Below are 22,180 nucleotides of genomic sequence, written 5' to 3'. Positions count from 1 at the left end.
AATATCCGTTGAAAAACAAAACAGTTAGGCTTTCTCGTGCTTTTTTACATGCGAATTTAATAAATATAAAGAAAAATTGTTTTATATTAATAATTTTTGTAAGTCTTTTTCATTTTGTATTGAATAAGCATAAGTTTACAAATTCAATTATTAAATATTTAATTGATGTTTAATTATAATTTATATTGTAAATTAATGTTTATTCTTATTTTATAAAATAAGAAAACGTTTATATTTTATAAAGAAGAGGTTAAAAAAANATTCCCATTGCTCGAGTAATAAGCATACTTTTCTTTTAGCTAGAAAACTGCATAATTTACAAAACGTTCGGACAATAGTCGAAGTAATGGAGAATTACACGATATTTTGATGAGGATAATGAGATTATAAATTCTTGTTAGCGAAATACGATTAGGTAATCGGCGAATAAAGATGTTATTATTCAAATAATTGGATGCAGTTAATGTAATTAGGTCCAATCAGGAGATGAAAAGAGCTATAGACAAAGGAATGGCTATCGATAAAAGATTATTATCTTCAATTAGACAAATGAAAAAAAAATCTATAATAGTTGTAAATTTCAATAACAGAAATTTTAATTCGGTTCAATGTTAAATATTATCGGCCTTCACATACAAAACGATTGGGTTTTTCCGAATTTTTTCGTATGGCTTCAACTGTTCAAATGCGCTTTTTATAGGTTTCTAATGGCATTTAAGAACATTGTCATAAAATATTTCAGCTTCAACATATCGAGTTATTTTTACATTAAAAAAGTATAAGAAAAAACAATTAAATTTATTCAATTCGAATAAGAAATTTTCCATTTCAAATAATTCCGAATGGAATGCTTATTCAATGATTTAGCTAAATACTCTTAAAGTCTGTTTTAAACTTTTAACTCCTTGTTAAAGACAATTAGAGCGTAAATGACGTTTAAGGAAGTGAAAATTTAGAATATAGACGACGTTTGTCGGTAGAAAAATGAAAATTTATTCTGTTTATCGAATTTCTTATACATTCTATTATATATGTGCTATTTATATGGCAAAAATATATTTATTATGTAAATTAGTTAGAGTAAAATATGCTTGTAAATTTGAAAAGGAAGAGCGATTTGTTGATTTATACGAAGCGAATTAATATTTATCGATATGCTTCCTTTATAGTAAATTCAGAAAACTAGCTTCTGTTTTTAGATTTACTTATATATATTGTATATGTGTAGTGTACAGTAGTTTTTCGGTATGTTGCCATGAAAAAAGACACAAATGACATTCATGAGTTATTCGAAGATAAAACTGGAAGAAAAGATTTTTCTTATATTTGCTTCTCTTCCAAGAGAAAGAATAACGATCCATAACTATGATTGGTCGTCTCAAATCTGAATGCAAAAAAGTAAATAAATGGATTACTCTATATCATATTTTAGTAGTTTATTTCTAGTAGATAAATATAAAAAAGACAATTTTCTCTTTAAAAAAATTAAATTAAATTAAATTATAGCAGCAAACTCCAACATTAAAAATTTATGTTGTTATAATGTAAGAGTGTAAGCTCTTACTTTAAATGATTAGTATTGCTCTGATAGAAGAGTGCGAAGAAGAGAGAAGAGTTTTAAATTTCAAAACTTTATTTTAAATTTGTTAATCGTATTTTTGAAAACTTTAATTAATAATCGTAAAGATATACATCTTAAAATATTAAATATTTTAATAGTATTAACCTTTAATAATCTAATTAATAAAAATATCATAATAAAGTTTAGATATGTTTAGAAAAAAACGTTTGTTTAGTTGTGTGAAGACGTTAAACTTTTCTAGTATCGTAGTTGTGATAACTTTCTCAAAATACGTTTGTTGACATTAAATAATAAAAACGAAGGAAATTCTATTTAATTAGAAAGGATTCTAGTAGAAGTGGGCTTGGCAAGATGCCTGCTTCCGATACTTTCTACCCTTATGCGGAAGATAAAAGAAAAACAGAAAGGGTTAAAGCTGTATTGGGACGTAATCAAACTGTCTGACTGTAGCAATCACTCACCGAGAAAGAATGATCCAGAGAAAAATGTTTGTCCAATAGTTCACTGTCTTCATGTTAACCCAAATTTTTTTTCTTTTATTTCGTCTCCCTTCGCAAAAAAAAACAAAAAAAATTATTCATTGCAATATGTTCTTTCAGACCCGTGCCAATGAGCGAATAAACATTTAATTAATTCATTAATCGAACTTTTATCGAAAAATTTGCATAGTTAAGATATTACAAGGAAAAAATATAATAATAAAGATTCAAATTAATTAAAAAAATCTTTTTTGAAAAAAAGTAATTCAAAATTAATTTTCTTGTCAGATTTTTAATACGAAAAATGTTTCAAATGTGAAATGAAATTATTAAATAATCAAAATTAAACATTTCAATTATTACAGTCAAAAACTTGATTATTATAAATTTTCTTTTACTAATTATGCAAATTGATGGTTGTTAATGGAAATATTTGAAAGGAAAAAAATGTCCAACATCTTTGGATTCCCACTCGCGCAAATAATAAATAACATTAATTCGAATTTTTAATCGCTTCTGCGTAATAATATTACTTTTGGCATGATTATAAGGGTTGAATAATGAAACAGGAGCTGGTTTGATTGCCTAGTACAGAGAAGAGTATATTCACACTGTCAGTAATTATTTGACAGATGAGAAAGGAAGCAGATGAAGATCCGCTTCCTTTCCCTCTCATTCCATATAACAGTCTAAAGCCTGTTAAATAATGGACACTCATTGAATGTTTAAAAGCCTTAATTGCACATATTCTGTCTTTAAAATGTAGAATTATATACGTATATCTGGCGAAATTCTAAACCCTTTAAACTTATGCAAAAATTAAACACAGATGCCTCTGATTAAAGTTAAATCATTAAATGAGAAAACTCGCTTCAAAAATGCCATCAGCGGATCCAGATTTGTTTTTATTATAGTTTGTTCTTCATCAAATCAGCTTAACGTGTCGAATGTGAAGCAGAGAAATGCTCTAATTGTCAGCAATTAGCAGAATGGAGGTTGCTATCTTCTCTAACGTGTGCAAAAGGGAATGACCTACTTGGCGATCATTTAGTGATATCCTTTTAATGTCCAAAGGCGTCTATCACCGCAATTATAATTCCAGATGTATCCACATTACATCTTGTTATAATAGATGTTACTTGTTCGATATCTCTGTAAGCAACCATTATAAGCGAATTTCGTTAATTTGATATGTAAAATGTTTCGTAAACGATGCAATTTATGACATTTTTATTATTTTCCAAAGTCGTAAATATATTTTTATTTTTTGCTAATTAACATTGTCATAAAATATTTCAGCTTCAACATATCGAGTTATTTTTACATTAAAAAAGTATAAGAAAAAACGATTAAATTTATTCAATTCGAATAAGAAATTTTCCATTTCAAATAATTCCGAATGGAATGCTTATTCAATGATTTAGCTAAATACTCTTAAAGTCTGTTTTAAACTTTTAACTCCTTGTTAAAGACNAAGATTAAAGAAAGAATATATATATATTTTCAGGTTATAGAATTTTAAATAAAGCATATAGAAAAGTAACATAAGAAACCGCAAATTTCCAAACAGAGAGGAAAAAGAAAACTAATTATCATCCTGAGAGAGCATATTGCTTATTCCCAGAAGGACAAAGGAGCTAGCAAGTCGACAGTCGTTTCGACAGGTATAACAAATGTGATGAATGAACCAACTTCGGTCTTATTTACATAGAAATTACCTCAACGAAATAGGAACTCTTTTTTTTTATCTTTCTGCGTTCAAATGTTCTTAAATTATCGAAGAAGAAAAGAAAAATCCATCGCTTGCTATAAACGAACGAAAAACTTTCGTGTGATGGAAAATATGCAAGACAAATACCTTACAGAATTTATAATTTCCATTCTAAGCTCCACTGACAGAAATAAATGGAATTAAAAAAATAAAAAAATGAAGTAAATTATTTATAAGTGCGAAACGCGTTTAAATAAATTAAATTAATAAGAGTAACCAAAGAGCCTTTCTTAATTAAGTTTATTTTATATAGACTTTTAGAAATTACTAGAAGGAGAGAAATTATTTTACTTATAATCAAATGGCATTGCGTTGTGTTAGGTTTTTTACACCCTAAATGAGTTAGTAGAAAGGATCCAGATGCTATCAATCTGTGATATGTCAATTAGTTGCAATGATGTCATCCCGAATTTGTAACGACCATCGTAACTTATACCATAAATTGTGTACGTAATCAGATTAAGGGTGGAGAAACCTCTGACAGCGCAATGGTATGCTGGAAAACCACAACACGACTCTTGGTTAACCCGACAATCGGCATGTCCACTTTCCAATAATTTAACTAATTTACCGAGAAAAGATGTTTTAGATAGTAATTCAGTGTATTTTACTATCGAAAAGTTTAGTACGATGATGATTTTTCAATAATACGAGTTCAGTAAATCAAATTTGGGAAAGTTCAAAGCACTTGTTGAATCGATAATATTTTTGTTTTGTTCTAGACTTTCTTGTGTCTTGTACAAGTTCAAGCTGGTCCTTTCTAAGATAGATTTGACAGATTTCACGGTTGGCCAATCGCAATCACGGCAAACAAACGTTCTTCGTTTCACATCAGAAAGGCGAAGGAAGACCTGTCACTTTCGTTTTCAGGTTGCAGACGTGCAGCATTGTTGGTTAATTAGTCCTAGACGGACACTGTAATTACTGTGTCAGGCAGTAATTTCATGCTCTGCATTCTGCCGATAATTGTAACTTCAGCTGTTGTTTAATCAGTGTCACGAACATCGTATAACTCTGGAGAAGTAGGCGTCGAGTCGACTTTTCTTCTCCCTTATTTGTGAATCTTCATTCTATCATCTTACTGTTTGATGTTTCACGGTCGAGAAAATTAATTCGGGAATATTCGTGACAATGAAAGTAATTGAAAAGATCCAAAATTATATTTTAATAAGTACCAGAAAGAGTTATTAAAACTCTCTAATATTAAAAAAAGGAGCAACGTTAGCAAAGTAAATTGAATAAAACGAATTGAATACAAAAAAACTTTGAAAGAAAAATTAGATTTTTGTTATTATTAATGGATATAATCGATTTTAACGTCGTCACCTCTTTGTACCGAATGATCTTGATTCTTGCTGATTGTGCAGTCTGATTATTCATTAGAAAATTATTCAGAAGTTAAACTCGATTAATGAGGAATTAGGAAAACAGATTGAGGTCAAGGTACGATTGAGTGATCGATTAGAGAACCATAGTTATATAATTCAGAAACAAATTACAATATTAATATCCTCAAACTGTATCGATTTTTAGATAATAATGAAATATGTCAATAGAAAATGCGTAAAAAATAGAATTTTTTTTAAAGATGTGTTGAATTTCTTCATTTTTTTTATTGAGAGAATTGGAATTTTTTCCTTTTTTTCGTCATTTTTGAGAACTGAAAATAATGATAAGGCAAAGAAGAAAGTCGAAAGTATGATGTATCATTATGGAGAATAGAAAAGGTTAGACGTCTTTATGATCTAAAGCGAATTGAGAGTCGTTTGCAATAACAGTAATGATAAGTTGACACGAAGAATCTACTGTCTATCCTTGAAATAATATCCTTCCTTTATCTGCGCGATGGCAATGCAGTCAGTTAATTTTTGACTTCCTCTCTATAATCCGCCTATCAACGAGTAGTCGGTTCGTGTGGAGTAGTCCGATAGCGACAGTCTCATTCCTATTTGGAACGGCTTTACTTTCCACAAGCTACTAAGTACCAACGATTGGAGAAGACGTGATGTGACAGAAGTCTGATAGAAACGACGAAATGCCTCCCTTTGCAAAAAAAAGTTGGAACATTTCGTCTTCCACACAAAATCTTCAAATGACAAATGACAGTTTGGAGAATTGTGACAGAAACTTTTTTCAGCGCAGTTTTATTCGAGAATAGCAATAACTTATAGAGTTTTCGATTAAATCATAATCCTCTCTTCTCCAAAGTGAGTTATGGAAATTAAGAAAATGCAATATTTGTCAGCACTCCCGAAACAGTTATTGCATTGGCTGACATGTTTGTAACCGGAAGGGATCTTCAACATTGTAGAGCGTAAACCAAATAGATGTTCGAAGCGTGTGTCAACACGAGTGTTCTCTCTCAATAGCATTCTAAACAGCAGTTCATATTGGGTTTAGATAAGCAGCTAATGTTTATTGATACTGTAAAATTCAAAGCACTTTAGTAGCTCCCGTCTATCTTTAAACGTTCCACTGACCAGTTTATTAAGCTCCATAGTTTGTTATAGAATAATCTAAATTGAAATTCGGTCAAATTACCCGAAAATGTATTTTAATAACTCTCTCACTTGTCTAGCTAAGTATTGATAGAGTATAATTTCCCAGATTTTACTGTTTGCTTTAAAGGAAACGGATGTGGAACAGACAGTTTGGGTGACTATGACTATTGATAGTAAACAGTCTAAGTTAAAGGGGACGACCTCCTGCTCTTTCTGGTTGGTCTGCGAGAGAACAACAAATATTGGCACACCATCTCGTCATAATTCGTAGCATGGGATCATAACCGTCTGGAAACGTTTCATATCACCAGACAAACCCCAGGCCGTTTTCTATCGTAAATAATATTTTCACCTAAAATATTTATTGAAAAGTTCCACCAATATATTATAAATGTTTTCCTACTTAATAATTTTAACAAAATTTTATACGTTTATGTTATTCTTTCTAAAGCATTTATTCACTTGCAACACTAACTTAACAATGTTAAGGATATTTAAAATTTAATTTGTTTTAGCCGTTTAAATAATATAATTGAAGTTGATAAAAGTTTATTTTATAAATATAAGAAATTAAGAATGATTAAAGTCATATAAGATGAATAATACTTTAATAATAATTTCTGAAGCTTAGTTTTTAAACAAGAGCAACCAGCTGCGACAAATTCATGTTTGGCGACAATCTAGTGACACAGCCATCGCTCGACAGATGGTGATAATAACATTTTTCGAGTGTTTACGTCTGGTCCGGAAGTGACTTTGAATTGCGGGAAAAAGAATGGCAGATGATGGATGAACATATTCTTGTACAGCGCTACACAATATCTGCAGCAAAACAGTTGGCATGGCCGGTTACTAATCTCATTTTGATTAAATTTTACAAAGAAAAAACAATAAATAAGTCATAAAGATGTATTTTTTCTTATATTTTTTATCAGTTAAGTTTGAAACTGTTACATTTATTACGCGGCCCTTTAAAAAAAAGACGAAATTTTTCTTGAGGTGTCTCAATTTTTATAAAAAAAACACCGAGGGAAAAAATGTAATAGTTGCATTCACTTTTATAAAAAGTAAACAGTTCTCTGATAATAAATATGCTTAGATAAAAAAAAATGGAAAAGCTTTTTGTCCACTTTCCTCGCTTTGTCTTCAGATAGAATTTCCACTCAGATGGTCTTCATTGAATCAACCCAACAAGAAACACATTTCGTTTCTTCAATATTATAAGTCAAAAGAGCTTATCGTGAAAAAAGAGAGTAACTTTTCCTTTATTCTAATTAGCATGAAGTGCAAGTAACGCAAAGTTATTAGTGGAAAGAGTCGTCGCTTTTACAAAAGAAGCAAGATGGTCGATAAGGTTTTTCAATAAGTAAATAAATAATTTTTCGAAATACCGGTATGCATTTTTAAAATTTATAAATATACATTAGATTAAAAATTTTATAATTTAAATAAATTTTTAGATTAAATAATATTTTCTTCAATACTCTAAAGATGTTGAATTGAAGGGAGGAAAACACGATATTTTCGTGCAACCACCTACTCAAGGTCAAGTCGAATGTTCACAATTTCTTTCCAATAGATGAGTGCCATTCTCAAACCGTCGGCATTTTCACGCCTTCTATCAGAAATCCTCTTCGTTCTTTATGCTGGTTCGACATAGCCGATGTTTTCTCAGAGAAAATACATAAATATTTGATGATGTAAGCATTTCCATACGCAACTGGCTATTTGCATTGGAGGAAATAACTCTCTTATTAAAAATATCACATTAAAATTTGCCAGTGAAACATATTTTTTAAAATAAACATAAAAGAAAAAATGCGTGTATATTTAAATAATAAAATTCTAGTTTTAACTTAACTGGAATAACATTTTCTTCGTATATTTCATCTGCCTTAGTCTTTGTATTTAATATTATTTTTTTTTTTTATGTATAAAATTTTAAATTTGCCTAAGTTAAAAGATTTAATATAATCATCGACTAAACACAAATAGTTAATTGGGTTTTGTGCCTTTCCGTTCAAAAATTAAAGAATAATTACGTAAATGACGATAAAAAGCTCTGATTCTCGAGTTGAATAGAAATTTGTTGGCTCTCGCAGAATATGATCTTTTCTTTTATTTAGCAGATTTTTGTCTCTTTGTTTGAGAAGAAAGAATCTCCTGACAAACAAATTTATTATCCTGTTTTTGTAGACCAAAATACCCATTTTAAAATGGATCACAATCTTCTTTTTCTGCTTCTTTTATAAAACTTCGGATACTCGCAGCCATTATTTGCTCATCTCTTCTTAAAGTATCTACCATGAATGCGAAGAATGTGTATCTAGTAGTGTATGTAGGAGTGTAGAAATCCTAGCTGCAGACTGTTTTCGTGCTATTTTTCAAGGTTTTAAGTACATAGTGTAGAAATTACAAAGAATAGCTTCATTGATATGGCCTGCATTCGATCTTGCTAGAAATATCTGGCTGTTTTCACAAAAGCAACACGAACTGAATGAGAACAAGGATGTAAAAATCTACTTCTCCAAAGAAAAAGAAAACGATTAACATAAACATTTGCACTTATAGAATAAAAAAGAAATACCTATTTTATGAAGAATCTCTCGAGGTTTATTATGTTCAACACATAAAAGATATAAAATATACTTCTGCAATCGATTAAAATTCCTGATATAAAAATAGGATGTTATAGAGTCGAGTTTTATAAAAGCTCAGAATTTTCTGTAGAAAGTTGTCGAGTTTTGGTGATATCTTAATGCGTTTTTAATTGCATTTTAAATCTGTTTTAAAATATTAACATCGAATAAATCTTAAGCAGGATATAACAAAATCAGATGACGAAATTATCTCTCATCAATCATTATTAAAGCGAACGAGATACATCATAAACTTAATTATAGTGACATTTTCTAGTTACAGAGCCGAAACAGAAAAAAAAAAGCCAAAAGGAAAAAAAAGTGCGTAGACCAAAGTGCATCTCTACTTAAATGATAACGCTTACGGTACTGAAGTGGTGATGGCGATAGTGGCGAGCATAAAAGCTGAAGGAGTTTGCCTCCATATAACAACTTTATCATAGGCATATTATTATCTATCAGCAAGCAAATTATTATTAAAAAATTACCTCTCTAGAATGTAAAAAAAATCAGGTAGCTTGTTCTATATAACGCTATTTTGTTAACCCCTAAACAACCCTATAATCGATCTATATATGGATTCTAACCAAAGACTAGACGTGATTTTACTCTGATCAATTATCTCAACGATATCAAATTTAGATAATTACAAGGAACTCGATTCGTTTCTTCAACTTACCTATAAAACACGAAGAAAATACAATAATTAGCGTGATTCTGGTTATAATGAAAACTTTTAATTGAAGTAATTAAAATTAAATGTAATTTTTGTAATTTTTTTTCTTTATTACACTATAAATACGAAGATTCTATTCACCAAACAATTATATCCATTACGATTTTAACATTTAAGTACGTTATTAAAACATTTGAATGATTTTCTCTGCTACAAAAATCGATACAAATATTTTTTTGAATGAACGTTTCAATAAATTACGATAATCTTAATAAATGAGAAACATAATTCCTATACTAGATATACTAAATATTGAATTATTCATTTATTTTTTTAAGTAGAATAACCGCATCTTAGCTTAAATCTAACTCAATAATGATTTCATTAGAATTTTTTCATACATATTACTTGCTTTCTTGACAAATAAACTAAGATACAAAAACATCAGCAAGTGTTCCAGATGGTTATTATTACTTTCATTACTCTTCTTGACAACGAAACTTCTTCAACTTTCAGAAATAAAATGTCAAAAAGAAATTCGGAATATTTTTTTGTATTTGGTTTATCATCTTGTCTCTAATAACAAAGTCGATCGATAACCTTACCTAACCCTTTTGAACACTGCTTCCATTATTATGAATTTCACTATTATAAAAACTAATTTTATATTTTTATTAAATAAATCCATTATAAATAAATTCGATGAAGCAGTTTTAATAGTATTGATACTGCGAGAACTGACGTCTTGTCTAAATATATTTGCGGTTTTCATTAATCCTGTACGCCGGTTAAACAAAAACTAACTAACAAAATTAACAGAAACCACACATTTATTTTGGCTTGTACATCGAAGTATATTTTTCGAGTCACCCGAACCGATACGTAAGTTTGCGTTTCATTTTTGCCCCTCCATTTCCCCCTAATTTATTAAGTCACTTAACGATTTACCTAAATTTATCACCCTAATTGAACTCTTAATTAAGTTTATAAACTCATATTTTTATCGCGTGTAAATTAAAAATTCGATGTAGTAAACTTAAGTTTCTTATAGATGAACGTGCAATGAATAGTTCGATGTCAACTTTATTAGACACGGCCATTAAGAAGAAAATGAGAGAGAAAGAGAAACGGTTTATCCTTAATTTCCCTTTGGATTTCATTACCGTTTTATTTTTGACTTATGATTATTGCCGGATCAAGGATATTAGCAGAAACTTCAAGCAAAATATTATTAGAAGCTGGCTACCAAATGTTTAATTCGTATGAAACCAAATCGTGTCAAGGTCCCATGATAAAAGAAAAAAAATTAAAAATAGACTTTGTATCCTATGGTTTATCAAATCAGTTTTATAATTCGCAAATGTTTGGATCGAACTTTGTCTTTTCTGATGTAAAATTTAAATTTTGAAAAGAAACTAAATTATCGATAAAATATATGGGAGAAAAAATGATCTTCAATTTCTTGCTCGCTAGAATAGCACCGAAAGGCTTTCTGTACGCTTCAAGATATATTACATTCTAACTTATTCTTGTACGTGACCATTACTCAGTCAGAATTAAAATTCAATACAAAACGATCCCATAGGAAGCTCATCTTTCAAGATCTCATCCATTATACGTTATTCCTTCCACTCACTCGATTCTTGTATAAATAACTCACAAACGAGATGATAAACATCGAATCAAAATCTGGAGGAACGTCCTCATTTTCTTAACCGAAACCTTCAAAGACATCAATCAAAGAAATCATTTAATGAAGGATTATGAGTTCGGCAACCTTTAACACAAACTTCTTATTAACTACTTCATCGATTGACAATGAAATTGAAGGATGTATTTCCATCGCATAGCTACAATCGACTTCCATTAAGCAATTAAAAATTGATCCAGTAGAACATCGTCTTCGCATTATCGTGTCACGTTCGCTACAGGCATCTGCACTAAGTGGCTAGACAGCTGCTTTGTTTGCATGACTGCATTGTATCTGTCATTCATTGCTGCCAATATCCGTTCTGGGGTAATATATCTTTTAAAAATTCATAGTTATCATTCTCGGTTTCGAAACTATGAGATCAAATGCCACGGAAGAAGTTTTGCCACACTGTTAAAAAGAAAAAATTTATAAAAGCTTGCGTGTAAAGTTGGCATAAAGTTTCCTCTTTCCGTAAATATATATTTTAACAGGTGAATAAGCCAATGAATCTTAATTTATATCCGTTTTCGACCTTTTAACCGCGTGCCACGTTAAATAATGGCTATGCCATTTATAATGTCCGCCTTTCGGGTTTCAAAATATTTAATGAATTGGAAAACAAAGAAATGAATGCGAAGGTTTTTTAAGTTTGACTCAAATGATTTGTTGAATTGAAGAGAACGGAAAAAATCTCAATTTCCGTTCTATAATGAGGTAGATATTTCGGTGTCAAACGACGTCACGAAGATCAATGGATGTGAATGAATTGTTGCCATTTTTTATTTTGTTAATGTTTTCCGAACAGATTTACACACAAAAATGGACAAATGATAAATCAAATATAAGACGTCAGCAATTTAAATGAGCGCTTCGTGATGTGAAATATGATTTTTTTTTCTTTTTTCTTCTCTCCACTCCCCCTCTTCTCTCTTCTGTCTACCCACAAAATTCAATCAAGAAATTTTCGGTGCGAATGTCGTTTAGTATGATAATAGAAATATAAATTGTCGGAAAAAGAATAATTCTATTTCGATTTTATTAATTCTGTTTCGATTAATTTTGTTTAATGTAGAAAAATGGTTTTATTCATCGGTAAATCGGTTCCGAAGCTCTTTAATAAGGATTTGAAAAAGTTCATTATCTGTACCGAGACATTTATAAAGTGTGAAAATGAAATATGAATGAATTTAATTATAAGAAGTTTTTGACATCTTTCATACTAAATACCAATTTACTTTTAAGTATCCGGCTAATTTAATCTTCTTTTCGGAGCTTCTCACTATCCTTCTCGTATCAAGTTTTTGTGAATCGACTATAGAAACCGCGACATTGACGAATGGCAAAGGGGCAACTCTTGACTAACCAGCTCATCAGTTTTCTATCTGTCTTAAGGTTTCGCGGCCTCTATTTCCTTCCTTAATCCTCTTTGATCGTCTCGTTAAATCGATTTAAAGTCGATTCAATTGTTCTGTCAATGAAAAGCCAAACATGCGACTTTTTTCTAGCTATTAACGTTTTCTTCTACACACTTTCGACATCGTCACCCGCTTTGGATAGTGTTTACTTTCTTTTTCTCGAATTTTCCTCGTTTTACTTTTATCCATAAAACCATAGCAAAGAAAATTTTAGCTCTGCCGTGTCAAAAACAAACATAAGATCTAACGAAGCCGGTTCGCGTTACCAAAACTGACATGTTACCAACTAGAGAAGTTCACCAAGAAAATAACGAACTGCAGCCAACTAGGATAAGGGAATAGAAAAGAAAACGAACAATCATTTGATGGAAGAAGAGTATAAAAAATGGACGAAGGAAGAAAAAAAACAAAAAAAAAAAAACGTTTAACTAAAGACACAAGCCAATTACATCTGGACAGTCTACAGTAGCACTCAATGACTCCAACTTTACGAAATGTTAGAGTATAATTATATACTTTATTGCCAGAAAATCCTACTAAAATTGCTTTTATTACTGTATTTCATCATTAGTTCTATTGTCTACTGCAAGCTCTTATTAACAGCAACCTGTAAACATACAGAGATATCGAATTGTACGGGCAAATAACATATATCTGCAAGATGAGAATATTTGAGACCTTATTGTTTTTTTCAGATAAAGAGAAACTGATTTTATTTTAAAATGAAAAAAAAATCGAATTTTAAGATTTACTAAAACTAGAATAGTAATGACAAAAAGTACTCAGCAGTTTTGGATCGTTAGCTTTCTCCTGCTGTCGTCGAACAAAACCGAAGTAGAAGAAAAAAGGAAATTCTGTAGATGGTGTGAAGGTTTGGAAAAAGAACATTACTTTCATTAATAGCATGGGCGTAAAATTAATGGTAGCCAACAATGAGATAGAGTGAAACATTCTAAAAAAAAGTTAAAGAAAAATGCTCAGATCACCCCTTTGCAGACTAGTGGAAGCTGGATTTAATGAGATCTTGCACACCAAAGACGAAAATAAATAGGAAGAAAGAAACAGAATAAGATTAAAGGATAACTAATAAAGATAACAGTTGTTGCGTCGTTTCCGTTGAATGCGTTCTGTTACTTTTATATATGTTTAACGACGTTTTTTTTCTCTGTTTTAGTCCACAAACGACAGAAATATTGATTGGCTAGGAGAGGAGATAGCATGGATTCTATCATGGAGCCGTTCCATAAGCTGTAGAAAAAAAGTAACGACATCAAAATAAAATGATATTAAGCTGTTAATGGGGGAACTTTAGCGGGAGCATTTTTCAAAGAGATATGCAAACGGTTGATTTTTCTTACTTTTGGTAAAGAACTAGTTTCTTTCCAACAAATTTTCGACAGAAATATTAGCATAACCGAATAATAACAGCTTAACATGCAGTATGCGTCGAGAATTCCCATTGCTCGAGTAATAAGCATACTTTTCTTTTAGCTAGAAAACTGCATAATTTACAAAACGTTCGGACAATAGTCGAAGTAATGGAGAATTACACGATATTTTGATGAGGATAATGAGATTATAAATTCTTGTTAGCGAAATACGATTAGGTAATCGGCGAATAAAGATGTTATTATTCAAATAATTGGATGCAGTTAATGTAATTAGGTCCAATCAGGAGATGAAAAGAGCTATAGACAAAGGAATGGCTATCGATAAAAGATTATTATCTTCAATTAGACAAATGAAAAAAAATCTATAATAGTTGTAAATTTCAATAACAGAAATTTTAATTCGGTTCAATGTTAAATATTATCGGCCTTCACATACAAAACGATTGGGTTTTTCCGAATTTTTTCGTATGGCTTCAACTGTTCAAATGCGCTTTTTATAGGTTTCTAATGGCATTTAAGAACATTGTCATAAAATATTTCAGCTTCAACATATCGAGTTATTTTTACATTAATACAGTATAAGAAAAAACGATTAAATTTATTCAATTCGAATAAGAAATTTTCCATTTCAAATAATTCCGAATGGAATGCTTATTCAATGATTTAGCTAAATACTCTTAAAGTCTGTTTTAAACTTTTAACTCCTTGTTAAAGACAATTAGAGCGTAAATGACGTTTAAGGAAGTGAAAATTTAGAATATAGACGACGTTTGTCGGTAGAAAAATGAAAATTTATTCTGTTTATCGAATTTCTTATACATTCTATTATATATGTGCTATTTATATGGCAAAAATATATTTATTATGTAAATTAGTTAGAGTAAAATATGCTTGTAAATTTGAAAAGGAAGAGCGATTTGTTGATTTATACGAAGCGAATTAATATTTATCGATATGCTTCCTTTATAGTAAATTCAGAAAACTAGCTTCTGTTTTTAGATTTACTTATATATATTGTATATGTGTAGTGTACAGTAGTTTTTCGGTATGTTGCCATGAAAAAAGACACAAATGACATTCATGAGTTATTCGAAGATAAAACTGGAAGAAAAGATTTTTCTTATATTTGCTTCTCTTCCAAGAGAAAGAATAACGATCCATAACTATGATTGGTCGTCTCAAATCTGAATGCAAAAAAGTAAATAAATGGATTACTCTATATCATATTTTAGTAGTTTATTTCTAGTAGATAAATATAAAAAAGACAATTTTCTCTTTAAAAAAATTAAATTAAATTAAATTATAGCAGCAAACTCCAACATTAAAAATTTATGTTGTTATAATGTAAGAGTGTAAGCTCTTACTTTAAATGATTAGTATTGCTCTGATAGAAGAGTGCGAAGAAGAGAGAAGAGTTTTAAATTTCAAAACTTTATTTTAAATTTGTTAATCGTATTTTTGAAAACTTTAATTAATAATCGTAAAGATATACATCTTAAAATATTAAATATTTTAATAGTATTAACCTTTAATAATCTAATTAATAAAAATATCATAATAAAGTTTAGATATGTTTAGAAAAAAACGTTTGTTTAGTTGTGTGAAGACGTTAAACTTTTCTAGTATCGTAGTTGTGATAACTTTCTCAAAATACGTTTGTTGACATTAAATAATAAAAACGAAGGAAATTCTATTTAATTAGAAAGGATTCTAGTAGAAGTGGGCTTGGCAAGATGCCTGCTTCCGATACTTTCTACCCTTATGCGGAAGATAAAAGAAAAACAGAAAGGGTTAAAGCTGTATTGGGACGTAATCAAACTGTCTGACTGTAGCAATCACTCACCGAGAAAGAATGATCCAGAGAAAAATGTTTGTCCAATAGTTCACTGTCTTCATGTTAACCCAAATTTTTTTTCTTTTATTTCGTCTCCCTTCGCAAAAAAAACAAAAAAAAATTATTCATTGCAATATGTTCTTTCAGACCCGTGCCAATGAGCGAATAAACATTTAATTAATTCATTAATCGAACTTTTATCGAAAAAATTTGCATAGTTAAGATATTACAAGGAAAAAATATAATAATAAAGATTCAAATTAATTAAAAAAATCTTTTTTGAAAAAAAGTAATTCAAAATTAATTTTCTTGTCAGATTTTTAATACGAAAAATGTTTCAAATGTGAAATGAAATTATTAAATAATCAAAATTAAACATTTCAATTATTACAGTCAAAAACTTGATTATTATAAATTTTCTTTTACTAATTATGCAAATTGATGGTTGTTAATGGAAATATTTGAAAGGAAAAAAATGTCCAACATCTTTGGATTCCCACTCGCGCAAATAATAAATAACATTAATTCGAATTTTTAATCGCTTCTGCGTAATAATATTACTTTTGGCATGATTATAAGGGTTGAATAATGAAACAGGAGCTGGTTTGATTGCCTAGTACAGAGAAGAGTATATTCACACTGTCAGTAATTATTTGACAGATGAGAAAGGAAGCAGATGAAGATCCGCTTCCTTTCCCTCTCATTCCATATAACAGTCTAAAGCCTGTTAAATAATGGACACTCATTGAATGTTTAAAAGCCTTAATTGCACATATTCTGTCTTTAAAATGTAGAATTATATACGTATATCTGGCGAAATTCTAAACCCTTTAAACTTATGCAAAAATTAAACACAGATGCCTCTTTTTAAAGTTAAATCATTAAATGAGAAAACTCGCTTCAAAAATGCCATCAGCGGATCCAGATTTGTTTTTATTATAGTTTGTTCTTCATCAAATCAGCTTAACGTGTCGAATGTGAAGCAGAGAAATGCTCTAATTGTCAGCAATTAGCAGAATGGAGGTTGCTATCTTCTCTAACGTGTGCAAAAGGGAATGACCTACTTGGCGATCATTTAGTGATATCCTTTTAATGTCCAAAGGCGTCTATCACCGCAATTATAATTCCAGATGTATCCACATTACATCTTGTTATAATAGATGTTACTTGTTCGATATCTCTGTAAGCAACCATTATAAGCGAATTTCGTTAATTTGATATGTAAAATGTTTCGTAAACGATGCAATTTATGACATTTTTATTATTTTCCAAAGTCGTAAATATATTTTTATTTTTTGCTAATTCTTCTATTGGATCTACTAAATCTACTGTAATATCGAATATTACAGTAGATTTAGTTTTTTTTCTTTTTTATTATAACGAAGATTGTTATAAATGCCGACAATCTAAACTATCTCGGTATCTAATTAAATTCCGTATTAAAAATTCTTCCTTGTCGTTTTAGGAATGTTAAGAATACCCTTTTAATTGTAACAAAAAGACTTTTTAACTGCACGTCATTCAAAGCATAATATAGAAAGCCTGTTATCTGCCTAATAGTCCTTGACAGATTGTAATATCAAGTGTAGAATTATTTAAAAGTTTCAAAGTACGAGCTAGAAAAAAGAGACAATATATATATATTTGTTCTGTAATATCCGTCCTTATTTTGTTATGAATTCTTTTTTTTTTTTTTTTCATTCAACTCCCGAAATTACCATCTTTTATCGATTAACAGAGTGGAGGAATCAGTTTTCTTTAAATAAATTACATGAGAATTTAATACTGCATTTTGATAAATAATCAAGTTATTACACGATATACGAAACCATTTTTTTCGTAGCTTAAGTTAAAATTAACCTTATTTACAACTTTAAAAATTAAGGGGGAAAGTTTACACTATTAAGTGAAGGATAAAAAAATTAAAACGTTTTGATAAAAATTTTAGTGAACAATATTTGAAAAGTAGTAAATGCTCTCCAAAGTTTGTTTACAAATTTTTTATTGGTTTCTATAGACGAAGCATTTTATTTTCTCTAGAGTCATTCTTCACATCCAACTACAAATCAAGATACGCTACTGGCCATTCTTCAAAAGTTCTCTTCGTTTTTTGATAAAACGAGATGGATTGTTTTCATTGCAAGTACCATCTCGACGCCAAAGTTCAGTTTGCAGTCTAAGGACTTATTGCTATCTATCTCTGCTGACAATACGAACACGGCCATCGATACACGCCACGCATGAATGCCACTTTGCTGCTATAGCTAGGAAATAACCAAAAAAGATGCAAGCTTATTTCTTACTGCTGTGAACTTATCCGTGAATGTACCTCTCCTTTTTTTTATTATTACTCTTTTTTCCCTTCTTATCGCATGGCGCGATGAAAAATATCTACATCTGTATCCCTCGAGACCACTTTAAATAACCAATACTTAAGACGACGGCCTAAAGGGGAACGAACCTCAGTTTGTTTATCGTCTTATATAATTTTAACAAACAACAAGCCGAGATTATTACGAACTTAATTAAAATTTTACTATTAGAACTCATTCAGAATTTAATACCCATTCGGCATTAGGGTGCAATGTTAATGAGCCGAATCTTTAAAACTGGGCTTATTCATTAACTTAAAATCATTTTCCACTTAATCATCGTCACGTCGACCCTTTTCTATTTTAAACGTAACACTTCTCGAGAGGATTATAACTACTAGTCTTCTCCATAAAGGATTTTAGTATATATTAGCAGTCATCTATGTAAATTAAATATTTTCAAGAAAATATTCTATGATTCTTCCATGCGTGCGTATTATGTAGAGTTATAATGTCAAGCAAAGCTTTTATGGGCTCCACTAACTAACAGCCAAGCGACTAAATGGATCGTGAATTCGTTGCATTTTCAGGTGTAAGTGCAGTTCGTCAGAATTATGCTTCACGTATTTATAACTTATCTGAAGAAACGTCGAAGCAAGTTTAATCCAGTTGATTAATCGTTTTAAAATCAATTTATTTGATATTGTGTCATCTCCGATTTTACTTACCAATATTTTTAGGAGGATCCCATCAGGATTTGAAACGTATCAGATGAATTTAGTAACCGTATAGATAAAGATTGAAGAGTAGGATTTTGAGATTTTCCAGATCCAAATGGTGCGAGCAACAAGCCAGATTGTCTAAAACACCCCGCTCCACTTCAAAACTTCTAATTTATTTAACTTTACGATTATTTTTACAACCTCGGAAATCTCCAACCAATAGCAAAGTCCGGTAGCCATTTAACGAGCCGGATTAAGAGGTGGACCGTAAATCAAGGTGGCGCTCTTTGGTCCATTAGGTTAGAAGTGCCGTTGGAAAACGTTGACGCTTTATGACGTGGCCCAAACTCACGTACTGCTGACGTCATCGTTTCCTGTGTACAGTATTCGGCATCGGCAGAGATGGAAAAGAACAGGATGGAAATTATATAATTACAGTTCAGTGTCATTTCAGCGAGGAAGCGACGCTCGTAAAGTCATTGATGATGAATTCACAACTAATTGATTCTATTAACTCTAGCGGAATTTTCGGTTGTTAAGATTCCTTAAACCGCTTCTTTTTACCCACAAAATTACGAGATTAAAGCGATCAATCGAGTTGTAATTTCAATACCGAAATGTTATCTTGTTTCTGTTTAAAGAAAATTTACAATATTTATTACAAACAAAAAAAAAGCCACTTCTTTTCATTAATACGACTCGTGTCGTTTTTCTAATATAGCTTATATGTTTGTTATATTCAATGTTTTTTTTTATATTCATATAAAAGAATTTTTCTGGGTCAAAAAATTTTTTCAATATTCTCGCTGAAAGAGTTGATTGTGACAGGCCGGAGTAGAAAACCAATAACTTCTGGAAAATAATAGACAAACGAAAATTCGCAGCTAGGTTATTTTTCAGAAAGATTTGTTATATCTGGTCCAATGGAAATGGTAAAAGAGATTTTCTTTCCAAATCCCAACACAACGGAATTATTAATCATGTTTTAAGTGTGCGTTTCGTTGAGTCACGAGTACTGTTTATGGTCGGGATGGAGTTGGATCGACGCATCCTTTGTCGGTTGCCATAGTTACCAATGCCTGAAGGCCTTTGGCTCGGATCTACTACCTTCGTTCGTTTTTATGTTTCTCTCGCCAATCCTTTCGGCGAGCGGGGTTACTCCCAGACGAATGAAAATTGTTGCGTTTTCTGGCGATTACAGATGAATGACAAATGAAGTTCTTCCGTTCTCAGAGTTTTTTACCCCTCTCGTTTCGGAGCCAAGATGGCGAAGATATGATAATCATTACTGGAAATAGATACAGTCTTTCTTATCTCAGCTGATAACTACCTGAATGGGTGATGTCTTTCATTACTTATCGTTTTAGGTGAAAATGTTTCCAACCTGACTTTTTATAGCCCCCATATCGTTATTATTTTTTAAATAATTTGATTTAATTGCTGATAGTTTATCAGCAAATAAAATAAGTAATTTTATCGATTCTACTACTAATTTTTCATATGAATTTTTCTTGTGTTCTATTTACATAGAAGCTAATATAATACATATATATTAATATATACGTATTGTTTATTAAAATGGATGAATTTTATTAATTTAACATTTTATATTACGGGATGACTAAGTTAATTTCTTAATTTCGACAAAATTGCGTCTAACGATATTATTGTAAAGGAAATAACGGAATGATCTCTGTTATCGATTAAAAACATTTAGCAGATATAAAATCTAGGAAACAATTTCAGCTATAAAAACACGATAACCGATACTTTTTATGAGTTCTGAGCTGCAAAACTAAATATTAAAATTAGCGTTAATTGATAAGTGAAGCTCTTACCTTGTCTGAATCCACTTTGTGCCGAGCGATGCTCTCCAGATACATATGTTGGAAAGCATCCTTGATATCAATGTTCACTGCACATCATCCTGCGTGTCAGTTCGCCAACGAATTGCTACTGTAGAAGCACACGACTGACGTCACAGAACGCGCGAACTGACGTCACGGTGGTGTGAAAACCAACTAGCTCGCGCTCCTCGAGCGCTCTGCTTTATGTAAGGGAGTTGGGAGAGTCGATTTCCTCTCCAATCGGAGGGGAGACGAAGAAAAGGAGGAACCGTTTTCTTGTACTTACTTTTCTAATATCGTTTCTCTTTTAAGGGTCGGTTTAATTACAAAATGTTGCTACGTACAGATAAGATTTGTTCTGCAAGTCCTTCTGCCGCTTTCAAATGTAACAAAATAAGGTTATATTGATTTTACAATCAACCTCTGTAGAAAATCTTCTGGGCTACATCCGTGACGTCACACTCATTATCACCACGTCTTGGCACTAATGAAGTTTGCCCGAAACGGAGAAGATCAACTTCCTTAATTGTCATATTCTAAATGCGAAAGACGTTGTTTTGTTTGTTATGATGTTTAACAAGTTTCAACTCTTCTTATTTGCTGGAGATCTAGAATAAATGAATAAAAATGATTAGAAAATTCAATTTTGAACAAATATGATTAAGTTTGGTGTAAATATTTGAGATGACGAATGAATTTATGCTGTTCAATCTAAGTAAATATTACACGTTCGACCGTATTTCGTAGCATTTGATTTTGTTAGATTATAAGATAAATTTCTTTTTGGTTATTCAGACGTTCGAGTCATTTGATAACTTAATTACTTTATAGTTAGAAGATTTCTAATGATAAAAAGTATATTGACCTCATTTAAAATTACGACATACATGTGCGGTTATTGAATTAATTAGTTTTTCTCTCCCTCTCTTCTATTCAACTGAATAAAATACAGTTTTTTCTTAAAAATTATGTCTAAAAATATGAGTTATTTCTATTTAAAAAGATGGACGAGTTTAAATATTTATAAGTAAAAATTTTCTAAGTTTACTTGATCTATACGTTAGAAATGGTTCGGAGTGAGTACAGATTTCAATCTTTCATGTCTTATGAGATTTCTATAATGGTTTACTGACACCAACCATTCGAAAACCATTATCATAAAAGATAGAATGACATTGAAGAAGTTTTCCTGTATGTTTCTTATGACCACATTTCATTGTTTTGTGGAGATTCATGTCTTTCTATACCATTTTCGATGCGAAAGAAATCTATACAAAATAATAGCTTCGCCGACGAACAAAGCATAAATGTATATTTT

General features: G+C 30.5%; 1 protein-coding gene and 1 long non-coding RNA gene across 3 annotated transcripts in view; one reads left to right on the top strand and one right to left on the bottom strand.

Annotated features, from left to right (window-relative positions):
• The window catches only part of LOC111626336, a 33,483-nt gene extending 29,373 nt beyond the window's left edge, over nucleotides 1–4,110 (top strand). Inside the window, exon 3 of the long non-coding RNA XR_002756875.1 lies at nucleotides 3,569–4,110. This is a non-coding gene — a long non-coding RNA (uncharacterized LOC111626336). The remainder of the gene's footprint in view (nucleotides 1–3,568) is intronic.
• The window catches only part of LOC111626324 (slit homolog 3 protein-like), a 34,744-nt gene extending 13,694 nt beyond the window's left edge, over nucleotides 1–21,050 (bottom strand). Inside the window, exon 1 of one of the 2 annotated variants that reach the window (XM_023369649.1) lies at nucleotides 20,854–21,050. The gene's annotated coding sequence lies outside the window, so the exon portion shown is untranslated. Of the gene's footprint in view, nucleotides 1–2,043; nucleotides 2,153–20,853 lie in introns of those variants that run through there. The other variant, XM_023369656.1, reaches the window with a different exon arrangement.
• Between the last annotated feature and the right edge of the window lie 1,130 nt (nucleotides 21,051–22,180).

Source organism: Centruroides sculpturatus, unplaced genomic scaffold (assembly GCF_000671375.1).
Source record: "Centruroides sculpturatus isolate CEXI.00-Female unplaced genomic scaffold, Cexi_2.0 scaffold22, whole genome shotgun sequence".
Taxonomy (NCBI): Eukaryota; Metazoa; Arthropoda; class Arachnida; order Scorpiones; family Buthidae; genus Centruroides; species Centruroides sculpturatus.
Note: the sequence above shows the minus strand (reverse complement) of the source record. Positions and strands in the feature narration are given on the sequence as shown.